General features: G+C 39.1%; 1 long non-coding RNA gene across 1 annotated transcript in view; it reads right to left on the bottom strand.

Annotated features, from left to right (window-relative positions):
- LOC115294477 overlaps positions 1-12,497 on the bottom strand; it is a 58,593-nt gene that overhangs the window by 11,551 nt on the left and 34,545 nt on the right. The window contains exon 2 of the long non-coding RNA XR_003909902.1: positions 9,323-9,381. This is a non-coding gene — a long non-coding RNA (uncharacterized LOC115294477). The remainder of the gene's footprint in view (positions 1-9,322; positions 9,382-12,497) is intronic.

The raw sequence follows: 12,497 nt of genomic DNA, 5'->3' as shown, positions 1-12,497 counted from the left end.
CCAGTTTATTCAGGTGAGTGAACTAGACCTTCACATGAGGAAGAAAACTCATACTGGGTCTTGGTCGCCTGGTATCTGGTATTTGACATTACCACATCAGCTTATACATGGTTGTTTTTTTTGGAGATTCTTCATGTTGGGACTGATTGCTTGAGAAAATGTGCAGCCATATTTTATTCTGAGCAGTAAAAGTTTAGACATTTTGTTTATAAGGTTAACATGAAATCTACTCATCAGAGTTGAGGGTAAGCTCCGTGGGGCAATGTAGTAATTAAACTTCTCTGTGAAGTGGTGGGTTCTTAGATGACATGTCTCCCAAGGAGTTCAGTCCTGCAATCCCGTGATTACAGGCATTTGCTTCAAACGGGGAGGTTTGTGTGCGCGTGTATGTGTGTAAGCAAATGCTTCTTAAGCGTCCTATCTACATGGCTGTTTGAAATATAGCTCATCAGGCTAAATTAAAAACACTCCTTGTTGATCTGAATAGTTTCCTTCTTTTAAAATGTGCTGATTAAAACAGGTCGGCTATATGAATTCACAATATCGCTATGGAATTAGAAAGTGGGCGGAGCAGGAAGGGGCATGCAGAGGCCTTGTGTTTACATTTCAGGAAACTCCTTATAGATTTTTCTTCCTGTGTCTCTCATTAGTCAAATTATACGTAGGGCATAATAAAGGCCAACTATTTTAACATTTAAAATTTTTTTGTGATCAAACCTGAGGTTTTCAAAATTATCTGAAGAAATGGGTTTTGTCTGGGACTTGATCAACACCCATACTCCAAGTGAACATAACTTCACAATTGTAGGGCTCATTATGTTTCATTGAGCTGTTTTTTTTACTAAGATAAAAATCCCTCTCTAGTTATTGGAAGTGGTTCTTAGAGTTTCAAAGACATTTAAGATTAGTCTTCCGATTGGGGAAGGTCCACATTCTGGGGGTGTCCAGATTCTGGGGGAACAGGGAAAGAGAAAGTTCCAAATTTGTGAGCAGACACTTCACATGACATTAACTTCATTAAGTGTCTAATATGTAAGTGCATGTATAAGCCTCAGAAAGGATGTCCCTAATTAACTAATAAAATATGCAAATTAAAAAATCTCAGCCCCGCCCTTAAACTCTTTCAAGGATTAATGGTAGGTAACTTAGGCATTTTAATTATTTCTTAGCCTGAACTTCATCAGGTACAAACAGCCACGAAAATGAAAGAAATTCACATCTGATATATCCTCACACTGACTCTGGTAAAGATCTACTTGGAATGCTGCCCCAGGATCATGAGAATCCATTTCTCTCCTTCTGTGGACACCAATTCAAATTTCAAGGCTTCCTAGTAATTCAGGGCTTCCCTTCTTAAACCCTAAGGCCCCTGCCACAGAATTCATGGATGTACTTGATCTCCTATCTAACTGCTACACTTTTGCACCTGCTTCCTCTTACTCTTCTTGCCAATGAAAATACTAAAATTACGTATTTATTTAGATACTTGAGATATTCCTTAATTTCTATGAAGTTTATCATTTATCTTATAAATAAGGAAATGGTTACCAGTAACACATTGACTGAATGGCTGAAGAAACTTCTTTGGACGATTGTAACTGACCTTTCCCTGAGAATCCAAGCAAGCTTGAGTGACCAGTATCTGAGATGAAATTAAGTCAATTCCTTTATTAGCCCAGATGGCTTCAGCCTTCCCTGGCAATTCCAAAGGGCCTTGACTCCTTCTCTGTTCTAAACCTTCACCCTCAGGGAGGCTGGTTGGCTCAGTTGGCTAAACACTTGACTCTTGGTTCTGGCTCAGGTCCTGATCTCATTGTTCGTGAAATCTCAGCACAGAGCCCTGTTTCATCTTCTGTCCCTCCCCTGTGCTCTCTCTCTCAAAAAATAAATAAACACTAAAACAAAAGCAAAAGCAAAAAACACATTCACTCTCATTCTGTTTAAATGTAGCTCCCTTAAAAATTCCATCCAGACATCATTCTCTCCATAAAGCCTTTCCCAGTTTCCCTGGGTTGGAAAGATTCATTTCTTCTGAACACTAACCATCCTTTGCTTATATGGTCTGTATCTTAGGGCATTTTAGACTTTCTATTTTATACCGTCAATATTTCTGGATGTGTGTTACTTTGATGGCAGCTTGAGAATACAGCATTATTTACCTTTCTACTTGACTTCAGGGCCCAGTGGATTTTATGCACATACTATGTTCTCAGGAAATGTTAGTTGAGTACATGAATCCAAAATTGAATACATTAGTAGATAAGAGAATACACGAATGGTATGTTGCCTATGGTGACAAGGTCCATATGTGATGGTGGCAAGAATAAACATGATCTCGTGGTATCAACCTCAATCCTACGCCACATTTCCTAGACTATACCCTTATAATGATTTTCTATGCGTGGAGATGATGAGATTTTCCTTTCGCATTATAGAATCACTCTAACTAATGAACAATCCGCATTAACTATCTTAATGTTAATAAATATGCCATCAGCAGGGGAAAACACTCACTATTAAGTCTGAGTAGTAATGACAGAACACTACTGAAAGCCTAATTGGAAGGATATGAAGATACAAATACTTCTTTGACAACACTGCATACAGAGAATCTGAGAATGTAACCACACCCAATATATTTTTGGCTTCTCAGACACCATGCTGTCCCATGTAAGATCTGGGGAGGCAATGGCATATTCTGTTTGTCCTGTGAGATCCCATAGGGAGCTTCACGTTCCCAGTACATGTCGTTAATATTATAAGTATTAATCAATATTCCATGAAAGAAATTAATAATTTCTCCTTTCTTCTCCAGAGAGTTATAATTTGATTCCTATGTCTTTTTTACATTGATTAAATATTGATTAAATAATTAGAAAATAGGAAAAGAGGAGACCTGAGTTTTGAAATTAAAGTCTTAATCTGAGATCATTGGAGGGTCACATGAAGCTTTAAGAAGTGGTTTAGGGAGATCCCACATACTCTACCCGGTTTCCCTCAATGGCCACACCTTACAGAACAGGAGTACGTATCACAACCAGGCTACTGATGTCCCTAGAGGCAAAGAGCCTGTTTGTTGCCCCCTTTATGGCTACATCCACCCACCCCACCCCTTCCCACTGGCATCCAGCACTCTGTTTCCTTTTCTATAATTTTTTACATCAAGAATATTGTATACGTGGAATCATGCAGTACATAATCCTTGAGGATTGCCTTTTTCCATGCAGGTTTACTTCCCCAGAGATTCATCCAAGTTCTCAAAGGGGATGCTTTTTACTGCTGAGTAGTATTCTGTCGTATGGATGTGCCACAGTGTGTTTAACCATTCACCCACTGAAGGACATGTGGGTGATTTCCAGTTCTTGGCTATTATTAAAACATCCATGACATGTGCGTGAATGCAATGGCTGGGTCATATGCTAGTTGCATATTGCGATTTGTTAGAAGATATCAAACTATTTTCCAGAGTAAGTGATACCATTTTTCATTCTTATCAGCAATTCATGAGCGATGCAGTTTCTCCACATTCTTGCCAGCAATTGGTGGTGTCAGTATTCTTTATATTAGTCACTCTGCTGGGTAGGTCGCAATATCTCATGCCTATAATTTGCATTTCCCTAATGGCTGATACATTTTCACATGCTTATTTGCCATCTATATATCCTTTTTGGTGAAATACCTGTCCAGGTTTTTTGCTCATTTTTAATTGGATTATTTGTTTCACCTTGAGTTCTGAGTGTTCGTAACATATTCTAGATACTAGCCATTTGTCAGATAGATGCTTTAAAAACAGTTCTCCTGGTCTGTAGCGTGTTTTCTTCATCCTTTTAAGTCTTTTACTGAGAAAAATTAAAATATTTTGATGATGTCTAATTTATTAATTTTACCTTTTTTGGATTTTGATTCTGGTATCAAGTCTAAGAACTCTTGCCTGGTAATACCTGTTATCAGATATTCCATTATTAATCTATTATGAAAGATTTTCTTTTGTTTTTGTCTTCCTTCCCTCCCTGTTTCCTTCCTTCCTTCCTTCCTCCCTTCTTTTCTTTATCTCAGCTACAGCTTTCAGTACTCCATTAAATAAGAAGGGTGAGAATGGACATCCTTGCCTTGAGTCTTTCACCATTATGTGTTATGTTAGCTCTAGGTGTTTTGTAGATGGATTTGATCAAGTTGAAGAAGTTTCCCCTTTATTCCTAGTTTGGTGATGGTTTTCGTCATGCTTGGGTATTGGATTTTGTCAAGTATGTTTTCTATATCAATTGACATGATTGTTGATCTTTCCTCTTTAGCATGTTGATATGATGAATTACACTAATTGATTTTCAAATGTTGAACCAGCCTTGCATACTTGGAATAAATCATGGTACATAATTATTTGTATATATTGGATTTCTATAAAAATATCTGTTAATATTTTGTTGGGAATTTTGGAGTTAAGTTTATGAGAGATATTGGTTCATAGTTTACTTTTTCTGTATTTTTTTGATTTTGATATGAGGGTAGTATTAACCTCATAAAATGAGCTGGGAAATGTTCCCTCCTCTTTTATTTCCTGGAAGGGATTGTGTGAAGGTGGTATTAATTACTTAAATGTTTGGTAGAATTCTCCAGTGAAACCATCTGTGCTTAGAGGTTTCTATTTCAAGAGTTTTTTAATTACTAACTCAATTTAATGTTTGTAGGACTATTCAGGTTGCCTATTTCATCTTGGCTGAGTTTTAGTAGCTTGTGATTTTCAGGTCCATTTCTTCTAAGTTGTCAAATTTATGAGCATAAAGTGGGTTGTAGTGTTCCTTTATCATGATGTCTGCAGGATCTGTATGGATAGCCCCTGTTTGTTTCCTAATATTGGTGATTTGTATCTATTCTCTCTTTTTTATGTTTGTCGGTCTTGCTAGAGATATATCAATTTTATTGATTTTTTCCAAAGAACCAGCTTTTTGTTCCATTGATTTTCTCTACTGTTTTCCTGTTTTCAATTTCATTGATTAATGCTCCAATTTTCATTATTTCTTTCCTTCTGCCCAATGGTGTCAAAAGTACATATTTCTATGTTTATACTTTACATTTTAAAAGCTAACAGCTTCTGAAATGGCACAGTACCCAGACCATAAATACAATTTTAACAGGGTTAAATACTGAATATTCTTTAAATGAGTAACAGTGTTTAGTATTTAAGATAAAAAAAACAGGAAAATCAGTTCCTTGGCATGGAATAAGTTCAAGTCTTATTTCAGTTTCCATCTGAAGAGATTCTGGGTATTTGTAAGTATTCTCTCTCAAACTAAAAGGTCCTATTGGAGGACAATTTGCAACCGAACTCTAAATCACTGTGCATAGATATGTTGAGAGCTAGGAGGGTTCTATAAAAGGTCTTTCATCCAGGAAAGGACAGGGAAACTGCAGAGTAGAAAATAAACGGGAGAGAAATGAATTACCCACACAGGAAAGAAGGGATATTTTAGCTGAAATATAGCTGGAAAATTTAGGTAGAGGTCTTACAGGAGAGAAGGGGAAAGACAGAAATGTCTGAGTCAAAGAAAGATCGCTCCCTTAAGAGAAGAGGGCTGCCAAAAAGAGCAGAGGTTTGCAACTGAGCTAAGTTGAGAATAAATGTAGAGAGAAAACAAGACCCTTCTTAAAAAATATATATATGTATATACATATAAAATAAATATATGTTTTAAAACATGTATTATTACATAGAAAATAAATATAGGTAATAAATGTATATGTGTATGTTTGTGTGTATATATATATATATATATTTATTTATTTTATTATTTTTTAAATATAATTTGTTGTCCAGTTAGCTAACATACAGTGCATACAGTATGCTCTCGGTTTTGGGAGTAGATTCCCATGATTCATAGCTTACATACAACACCCAGTGCTCATCCCAAAAGTGCCCTCCTCAGTGCCCATCACCCATTTTTCCCCTCTTCCCAGCCCTCCCCTCAATCAACCCTCAGTTTGTTCCCTGTATTTAGGAGTCTCTTTGGGGTTTGCCTCCCTCTCTGTTTGAAACTATTTTTCCCCTCCCCTTCTCCCATGGTCCTCCATTAAGTTTCTCAAGTTCCACATATGAGTGAAAACATATGACATTTGTCTTTCTCTAAGTGACTTATTTCACTTAACATAATACCCTCCCATTTCCATCCACATTGTTGCAAATGGCAGGATTTCATTCTCTCTCATTGCCAAGTATATTATATATACATAATCTCCATTTTATACACACACACACCATATCTTCTTTATCCATTCATCAATTAGTTGATGAACATTTGGGCTCCTTCCATAATCTGGCTATTGTTGAAAGCGCTGCTTACATATACTATTTTAAAAGAGGGAAAGTTCAAGAGTAGAAGTAAAAATACTAGTTAATTCATCTTTAGGAGCTTATGAATTTAACTCACAGTTCCTGCACTTCTATAGCTTGCAATCTAACCAACTGAATCTGTTTTTACCAGATTGCTTTCAAGTATATTACACTTAGAGTCGCTGTTCATACGTAGTTTAAGTTTTAATTGCTTAAGACAGATAGTGTTTTTAAAATTGCAACTTTTAAATGTATATGAGTCTCCGGGGTTTAGCTGGTGTGTCTGCCTTAACAATCAGTCCTAGTGAGCTAGTTTGTTGACCTCGCCATAGACTAGAAATCTAAGAAGAAGCTAGATGCTTGTTTATATCTGCTGGAGTACAAAAACAGTCAGTAGGTAACTCTACATTATTTTTAAATTCAGCTCCAGACATTAGGTTCTCCCAAGTCTCTGAAGATGCCCTTATCTCTGCTTTGCTTTATCTTCTTCCCTTGTCTCCCTAAACGTAAATAAACCTTCCTCAGTGTTGTGTCTTCAGGCCTTTCCTCTCCTACTTTTAAGTTCTGTGACATCTCAGTCTGGAATGTCTGTCCCTCCCCCACAGCCCTCTCAAAATCTGTTGAACTCCCCTGTGTACCTTTAAACTCAGCTCAGAAGACAGCCCTGCTCATTCCCTGCCATACCGTTCTACTGTCACGTGTGTGGCTTGCAGTCGCACCTGCAACACTGCACTCTGTTCCTCGTCTTTCACTTGCCTTCCTAACTAGATTTGATGCCTGAGACTGGGTCTTATGACTCTCGTGCTCCAAATTCCTCACACAGGGAAAATGCTTAAAAATAGACGCTCTTGGATGCATGGACACATACACAACTAGCGATCCATAGCTATTTAACAACTATTCGTTAAAAACAGTTTTAACACATCCCATAAAAACACTCAGCATATTCAGACTAGTCTTCCTCTAGTTTAAAAGATATTTTTAATAAAAGTAGTTTAGGAGCATCTGAGTGGCTAAGACGGTTGAGCGTCTCACTCTTGGTTTCGGCTCAGGTCATGTGTGGTCTCACGGTTTCATGGGTTCGAGCCCATTGTTGGGCTCTGCACTGACAGTGTGGTGCCTTGTTTGGGATTCTCTCTCTCTCTCTCTCCTTGTCTCTCTGGCCCTCCCCCACTTGTGCTGTCTCTGTCTCTTTCAAAATAAATAAATAAAGTTTTAAAAAATGTAGTTTAAAAGATATTTTTAATAATTCAAGGAGGCAAGTCACAGACTGGGAAAAAATATTTGCAAAAGACATGCATTATAAAAGACTTATCCTTTTTTTTTAAGATAAGGCATTTTTTAAAATGTTTATTTTTGAGAGAGAGAGAGACACTGAGTGCGAGTGGGAGAGGGACAAAGAGAGAGGGAGACACAGAACTCCAGGCTCTGCACTGTCAGCACAGATCCCGATGTGGGGCTCAAACCTGTGGACTGTGAGATCATGACTTGAGCGAAAGTTGGACTCTTAACTGACTGAGCCACCCAGGAGCCCCAAGACTTATCCTTTTTCTTTTTTAAGCTTATTTTGAGAGAGACAGAGACAGCACAAGTGGGGGGAGGGTCAGAGAGAGAGAGTCCCAAGCAGGCTTCACACTGCCAGTGCAGAGCCCAACCCGGGACTCAAAATCGGGAAATCTCAAGATCATGACCTGAGCAGAAACCAAGAGTAGGATGCTTAACCGATGGAGCCACCCAGATGCCCCTAGAAAGAACTCTTAAAACTCAAAAATTAAAAAATATAGCCCCCCAAAAATGAGCAAAATAACTTAACGGACACCTCACAGATGTGAGAAAGGCATATGAAAAGATGTTCAACATCATATGTCACTAGGGAATTGCAAATTAACATAATAATGAGATACCACTGGACACCTATTACAGTGGTCAAATTCTGGAACACCAAATCCTGGTGAGGAACTCTCCCAAAGAGCTGGGCAGGATGCACAAGGCTATAGCCACCTTGGAAAGCCATTTGGCAGTTTCTTACAAAACTACACATACTCTTACCACGTGATCCAGCAATTGTACTCCTTGGTATTTACCTAAAGGAGTTGAAAAGTTATGTCCACACAACACCCTGCACAGGGATGTTTCTTTGAAATTGCTCAGACTTGGAAGCAACCAAGATGTCCTTCAGGACTTGCATGGAGAAACTGTCTTACGTCCCGCCCATGCAATATGATGGAGCGCTCTAAAGAAACGAGCTATCAAGACATGAAAACACATGAAGGAACCAAAGTGAAAAAAGTCAATGCTGGAAAGTCTACATACTGAATGATTGCAATGACATGGCCTTCTGGAAAAGGCAAAAGCAAGAGAGACAGTAAAAAGTCAGTGGTCACCAGCGATTTTGTGGGAGAGAGGGATGAATGGACAGAGCCCAGGGCATTTTTTGGGGCAGTAAAAGTGTTCTGTATACCACTATGATTGTGGATACATGATGTTATGCCTTTCTCGAAACCCATAGAACTTACTACAACAACTGTGCACCCTAATGTAAACTATGGACTTTGGGTGAAAATGGTGGATGAGCGTAGGTTCATCAATTGTAATAGACATACCACTCTAGTGGGGGATGTTGGCAGTGGTGGTGGGGAGTACATGGGAACTGTTTGTAGTTTCTGCTCAGTTTTACCGTGAACCTAAAACTTCCCTAAAGTTTATTAGAACAAAAATATTTTTCTATTTCAGAAATAAGTAATTAACACAAAGAAGCCAAATGTTGCATAACACAGCGTAAGACCTTTCTACTCAAAGTCTGTCTGTGGACCAGCAGCAAGGTCAGGATCTGGGAGCTGGTTAGAAACATAGAAGCCCAGATCTCCCCCAGACCTACTGGATCACGGTGTGTTTTATTAAGTCCCCCAGGTCATGGTGGAGGCATGGGAATGTTGGAGAAGCACGGGGTGGGGGGGGCGAGGGATAGAACCAGGAGCAAGGAGGTTCTTTTCTTACCTCATCCAACTGCAAGCTGTTTAGCATTGAGCGCTGTATTCAAAGTGCAGGTTCCCAGTCTGTAAATCGAGAGGGTTGGTCTGGGTTAGAGGCAATCAGAGTAGGTTTCCAGAACAACAGCATCAATATCACCTGAACTTGTTGCAGATGCAAATACTGCTGAATTGGAAATTCTGGGCCTGAGCCCACCATTTGTGGTTAACGAGCCCTCCAGGTGTTCTGGGCTAAATTTGAGAACCGCTGGATGGTCTGTAAAGTTCCCTTCAATGTGAACATCCTATGAGGATTTGGAAAATTTTTAAACGTCATGAGATTTTGTATTATTATCTCTATCTGTATCTATAGCATCCTTTTCACTTAAGAGAGTACCCTACCTCTGTAAAAATATTTCTTATACAGCTAGAAATCTCTACTGAATTTTCAAGTAACAAAAACAGATTCTTTGGACCCTGATACAAAGGAAACAATCGATTTGAAGATACCCTTCAGACAAAGAGATTCTCAACTTGCTGCCCATTAAGAGATGATCGCTTTTAATCTGACATAATAGCTTTCTTTTCCTTTTGTAATTAGCAAACCACATATTTTTAATGCCATCCTGGCTGGCTAGGGTCATTTTCATTATCATAATTTCCCCTGAATGCTAAGTATGTTTCTTTCATCCAATTAAAAAATCTAGAAAAAAAAGCAGACAATGTAAACTTTAATTTGGGTTAATCACAGAAAAGAATGCCATGATCATAGACAAAACTGTGAATCGTGACGGCTAATAGGATTTAGGAAAAAAATAACAAACCACGAAGGCAGTAACTTCTTGTCTGGTTCAAGCAGGATGAGAGAATTCGGCTTCATTTGAAATTTTGTCAAGAACAAACAAGCACCATTTTTAACTCTTGCTTTTATCATGAGAAAACCGGTCACGTAAGAATCAAACAGTGCACATTTTGGAAGGGGAAGAAGGTGGGTGCCTAAGCTAGGGGTTGAGTATTATCAGACAGTTGGAAAGGGGGCGGGGATCTGCCTCATGGAGTTTCCAAGGCATGGCGCCATGTTTGCCGGAAGCAGAGCACCTACCTGCAGGGAGCCCCCAGGGGTCTTCTTTCCTTGTATCTGACCATGAACTATTTCCTACATACAATGTAACAGCAGAGGGTATATGACTCATTTGCATATTTCATATTTAATTTACTTTAATGGTTTCCTTTCTGATAGGCAAGCCCTGGTAACCCATCACAGCGCTATCAGCTGCCGACTCTGACATCTCATATCCAAACCAAGAGATTACAGGAGCCACGGCAGTGTCGTGTCTATTCCCCTAACGATGTCCAGTCTCTTAGTCTTTTGAGCCTCATGAGTAGAGTGATCCCACCCACATTTCTGGCCAGATTTTCAGAGGAACGGTCTCCATTTTAATTAGATAAAATTGGCTTTTTTTTTTTTTTTGGTCTCTTATTTTGCAAAAAACGACTTACAGGCTTTAAGCATCAATCAAACAGAAAGCTTAAGTGTAGGAGACTCTAAAAAGGGAGGGACTTTGACAATCTGGCCTAAATGTGTTGCCCGGGGCAATAAATCAGTAGAATTTCGATTTCCTATAAGGTGTTTACTGCTCTAAAACACTCTCTTCTTCCAGAGGGAATGATACATTTGGGTTACAAAGAGTTAGTGTGGGCCCAGGGTGAGGGACGTAGTGGGGCAAACAACACGACACTGAGGACAGCTACCAAAATAAACCGCAGAGAATTTGCTCAGAGAGGCATCCATCCGGAAAGAATCAGGTAGGTCAATGAGAGAGATGAGGCAAATAGAAGGGGAGGGAGGGTAAGACAGAGGTCAGAGGAGAGGAAATGGAGAAGATGGAGGAAGAAATAGAGAAACAGAGAAAGAAAACAAGACGGGGAGGACAAGAGGAGTGGAGAACAAAATAGCAGGTGAGAGGCTGGAAATGGGGGTCTGAGGAGGAGCCCCAGATGGAGAGGAGACAGAGCTGGGGATCCGTCAGAGGGAGAGGGGTGAGGTGGGGGGGTGTTTATCTTGGGAGGGTCTTCATGGGTGTGGCCCCAGCAATTTTGTCTAATGAGGTCATAATAATTGCCTGGTAGACAGCCTGCAGAAGCTTCTCTCCAGCTGTGTCTGGCAAACCCATCACTGGCATGGATGAAATTAGCTGAGAGCAAGCTCTCCTGAGCCAGGTCGTTTTCCCAGAGGAAGGAACATCACAAGGTGCAATTGCTCTGCTGCCGTCACTGGAAACCAGCAAGGACAATCAGAGAGATCCTGCTGCAGAATTGTCACATCCCAATTAGTCTAGAAAAATGCCTCAGCTGCTGTAAAATTGTTTTCCCCACAACTCTTCAAGGGATATAGGATCCATCATTTCAGGACTGCTCCACGCACCCTTGCTGAGGATTTACACCATTTCCCCTTTTGTGACATGAAGGTGTCTGTCACCAACTCACAGCTTTATAGTCTCTCTGTATTTGTCTAATATTCATTTTTATGACATAGGCCTAGAGGGAAATTTTGGGGAAAAGTCCAGAGATTTTTCTCAGTTTTACTTACAGTGCAGTAAAATAAATTTATTTCTGTTCAACCTGACCTGAAAATGTGTCTTATATATTTCTTAATCCCTCTGTTACGTTCAGGCTATATACACGTTTACGTCAGACAATGGGCTTTGTCATTTGCATATTTTATGACACCAAATTTCTTTTGCCAAGTAATTCATCCCTGACTGTCCCAAGATAAAGTCTTTCCTTGTAATGAGCTGAATATTACCACATGTCACAAGGATTCTGTAAATAAAAAGATGTCTGAAGACTTCTGCTCCTTCCTGACTGCTTTACTAACTCCAAGTTAGTATCACTGATGACTTTTATTATTACAATTGTAATATTCCACTATATTTTCAATTCACTGTCAGATTTTTCTCCTACAATACTAGAAAATAAATGACACCTAATAAAACCACCAGTTAAGTAAATTTTCAAACGCCTTTGTTTGATTTCTGTTAGAAGTAACTCCTACCTAAGCAATTTGGAATGTGTTCGCCACAAGTGTGAATCATCGATATGTAATCCTTGAGAGTATGTTGAAAGGTAAGTCTTTGCAAAAGAGAGAGTACCTTAAAATAATCTTAGAGCATCTGGTTCACACCTGGAAAAGTAAATTTTAT

The sequence above is a fragment of the Suricata suricatta genome, chromosome 6 (genome assembly GCF_006229205.1).
Source record: "Suricata suricatta isolate VVHF042 chromosome 6, meerkat_22Aug2017_6uvM2_HiC, whole genome shotgun sequence".
NCBI lineage: Eukaryota > Metazoa > Chordata > Mammalia > Carnivora > Herpestidae > Suricata > Suricata suricatta.
This window is presented reverse-complemented; position numbering and strand designations above follow the sequence as displayed.